The 3,852-nt window shown below is 45.6% G+C and overlaps 1 pseudogene; it reads right to left on the bottom strand.

Moving 5' to 3' along the window:
• Window positions 1–1,415: 1,415 nt before the first annotated feature.
• LOC113614962 (RNA-binding protein EWS pseudogene) lies at window positions 1,416–3,574 on the bottom strand (annotated as a pseudogene).
• Between the last annotated feature and the right edge of the window lie 278 nt (window positions 3,575–3,852).

The following is a 3,852-nucleotide window of genomic DNA, read 5'->3' as shown; positions in this document are numbered from 1 at the left end:
AACATCTCTTTTTTCCAATGAGAATCTTACTCACTCTCTTTAGAAGTGAATCTAATATTCAGTAATTAGTTTGTGTTGTTTATAGAGTAGTTTTCCACAGAAGATTTCCAAAAAAGAACTAAAATTGCACTTACTTTTAAATATTTCATGTTAAAAGGGGAAAACCTGAACTTTATTTTATTTATATTTTCTTCTCGCCCACCGCATCTTGGTCCTTCTCTGCTCATTTTATTATTTCAACTAACAAATGATTTTCAGACACCCTCTACCTATGTAGTACTGTGCTTGCTTTGTCTTCTCCGGGCTTTTTTGTTCATGATCCTCCTTTTATTTGAATATATTCCCTACCTTTCCACTTGAGATGTCTTCCACGAACTCTATTCCAGTTTAAGGGTCTTTCCTATGAGCTTCCGTATTCCCCAGTGCTTACTTTTATTTTGTTTTTTTTTCCCTGGGTCTCCTTAACTTTTCTTTTCTTAAAAATTGAAATATATATAGTTGATGTACAATATTATATAAATTACTGGTGTACAATATAGTGATTCCCAATTTTTAAAGGTCATACTCCATTTATAGTTATTATAAAGTATTGGCTGTATTCCCTGTGTTGTACAATATATCTCTGTAGCTTATTTTATATATAATAGTTTGCACCTCTTAATCCCCTACCACTATATTGTTTCTTCCCCCAGTGCTTACTTTTATTAATACACTAATCACTCTACATGGGAAGTACAGAAATACCAGTGTGCTTCCCCACTAAGCTATGTTGCTTGAGGTTGGGGACACTGGTTTGTAATCCTGGTGTCCCGTACAGTTAGTTTCTCAAATAGTAGTTGCTCATCGAATATCTATCAAATGAAAGCATGCTTGAATAAATGAATGACTGGTTGCTGGTGTGCAGCACAAAGGAAAACAAAACATGAGATAATTATATGGTACTTGCGGAAAGGAGACACTTGTGGAAAGAAGATAAACAGTCATAAGAATGTTAGGAATATTTTACTCCAAGACATGGTGTATTTTGAATGTAAATTAGTTGTAAATAAACTGAGTGCTCTTATTTCATAGAAGAGAGAGTCTGTGTGAGTTGAGATGGTAACTGGTTTCATAGAGAAAGTGGCATTTAAGATGAGTCTTAAAGGATGCATCAGAGTTAAACATAATCACAGAAATCCAATAATTGGCACTGAAAGTAATGAATTACGTAAATTTGAGTTGTCCACTTTTAATTTCACTAGAATTCTTTCTATCCCCAGCTGGAAAAAAATCAGGGTATTGTTAATGAATACACAATGGCTATGAATAAAGCACTTTGAATAACATTCAAGCTGTGTCAAATACTTTTATATTCAGTGGGTTCTGTTAGAGATACCATCAATATTTTTTTTTTTTTTTTTTTTTTTTTTTTTTACCATTTAACTTGTTTTAATGTTTCTTCACAAATGGTGAAAAATAATAAAGTACAGACAGGAATAATCATAATGTTGTGGCCAACATTATAAATATGGAATTATAAATTTAAAACATTTTCTGGTTTAAAAAATAAATCTGGTAGTCAATGCAGCTCTGCGGGGTCTCTGCGTCTAGGAGGGCCAGTCTCTGCGTTCCTGACGGTGCTCGCCTTTATCCATTTTTCCAGGTCCTCAACGCCCGCCTCTTCTTCCTCCCATCTGTTCCATCAAAGGTCCAGGGGGTCCCCCAGGGCCACCTCGTCTTCCTCCACCAAAGCCACCACGGTCCATGCCCCGGGTGCCACGGAAGCCACCTCTGTCTCCACCATGGCCACCTCTGAACATTCCACCAGGACCACCTCGATCCATGAGGCCACCTCTTCCTCCCCGCATGCCACCAGGGCCACCTCTGCCACGGTCACTGCCCGGGGGTGGGAAAGGTGTGGGAGGAAGCCTTCAGGCTTTGGGGCCTTACACTGGTTGCACTCTGTTCTCCACGCAAAGTTCTGGTTTCCACACCCCGGATCGGGGCACTGCCAGTCTCCAGCTCGGTGCTGGACGTTTCCTCCTCCGGACGGGTTTCCTCCTCCAGACGGGTTCCCTCGGGAACCGCGGGGCCCTCTTGGTGGGAAGCCTCCTCTGTCTCCTCCACGGCCTGCCATGCGACCCATGGGTCCTCCAGGACCTCCTGGGCCTCCTAGACCTCCTCGGAGCGGCGGCGGCATCCCTCTACCCTCACGGGGGGGGCATTCCTCCCCGTATGCTGTTCATTGGAGGCTTCTTCCGAGCAAGAGAAACTTTAAGTTTGCTCCCTTGAAAATCTTTCCCATCAAACCACTCGACGGCAGTTTTGGCAGTTGGCGGGTCTTCATAGGATACAGTAGCATCGCCTTTGGGCTTTCCTGTTTCCTTGTCCAAATAGATAGGGATCATGGGTTGTCCAGTCCTCTTGTTTATCTTGACAACTCCACACTGCTTAAAGAAGTCTGCCAGATCATCTAGAGTCACACTGTCACTTAATCCTTGCACATAAATTGCACTGTTGTCACAGTCTTCATCTGGATCTACAGGTGGGCCTAAGTCAAGATCTGGTCCTTCGTCCATGGGTCCACCAGGCTTATTGAAGCCACCTCGCTCTCCAGCGCTGCCCATTCCACCGCGTCCTCCTCCCCGCCCACCTCTGCTCATGCCTCCACGATCAAATCCCCCTCTTCCCCTGCCCCGGTTATCAGGGCCACTCATGCTCCGGTTCTCTCCTGGTCCGGAAAATCCTCCAGACTCCTGCCCATAAACACCCATGCTACTGGGGTGGTCCTGTCGGAATGAACTCTGCTGCCCGTAGCTGCTGCTCTGTTGGCTATATTGACTTGGAGCCTGGCTGTAGGATCCAGTTTGCGGGGGGTAACTAGTGGGCGGCTGCTGCCCATAGCTGCTTTGTTGACCATAGCTACTCTGTTGTCCATAGCTGCTCGGCTGCCCATAGGTGTTCTGCTGGGAGTAACTGCTCTGATCATAACTAGTCGGCTGTGTAGAAGAATAGCTGGTAGGAGGATAGGATGGTGGTGCTGTGACTGGCTGCATGGGGTAGCTCCCAGGTACCTGGGGGTAACTGTAGTTACTCTGTCCATATCCTAGGCTGGGCTGGTTGTAACCCCCTGTGCTAGATTGAGGTTGACTAGTCTCAGCGGGTTTGTTAGCATCCTGCGGTCTTGCAGGCGCGGTGGCTGCTGGCTGCTGCCCATAGGCTGGATAAGCAGGCTGAGTGCCGTATGCAGACTGAGCTGCATAGGAGGCCTGGGTGGTAGTGACTGTAGCAGTGGTGGTATCATAAGCACCAGTGCCGTACCCCTGGACAGGCTGACTGTATGCCTGGGGGGCAGTTGGAGTAGAATATCCAGTGGGAGGCTGTCCATAAGAAGTTGCATAGGCGGTCTGCCCATAGGTTGCAGTGGTCTGAGCCTGGGTATAGCTGACATCAGTGGGCTGTCCATAGGTTCCGTAACTTTGTTGCCCATATGCCTGGGTGGTCTGTGCATATCCTTGAGTGGGCTGGGCGGTGTAAGCACTGTAGCCCTGCTGGCTGCAGCTTGGCTGTAGGTACTGTAATCCGTGGACGCCATTTTCTCTCTCCTTCCTTCTCGTTCTCTCAACGTCCATCTCCCTCTCGCTTTCCCTCTCAGAGATACCATCAATATTAATAAGAAAAGTAATGGTGTCTACAGACGTATAGATTTGGAATTATGTAAAGCTTGTTTGGAAAAAGACCCCCAAAGCCCCATGTTTCATAACTTTTTTTCACACTGTCCAATGTACACAAGGAAGCAAAGCTTTCTGTACATATATATGCTTGGAATTAAACATTTTCACAGATTTTTCAGAAGTTGTATGAAAGGTTGTG

This window comes from Aethalodelphis obliquidens, unplaced genomic scaffold, assembly GCF_003676395.1.
Source record: "Aethalodelphis obliquidens isolate GAN/ISIS:26980383/991018 unplaced genomic scaffold, ASM367639v1 scaffold109, whole genome shotgun sequence".
Classification (NCBI taxonomy): Eukaryota; Metazoa; Chordata; class Mammalia; order Artiodactyla; family Delphinidae; genus Aethalodelphis; species Aethalodelphis obliquidens.
This window is presented reverse-complemented; position numbering and strand designations above follow the sequence as displayed.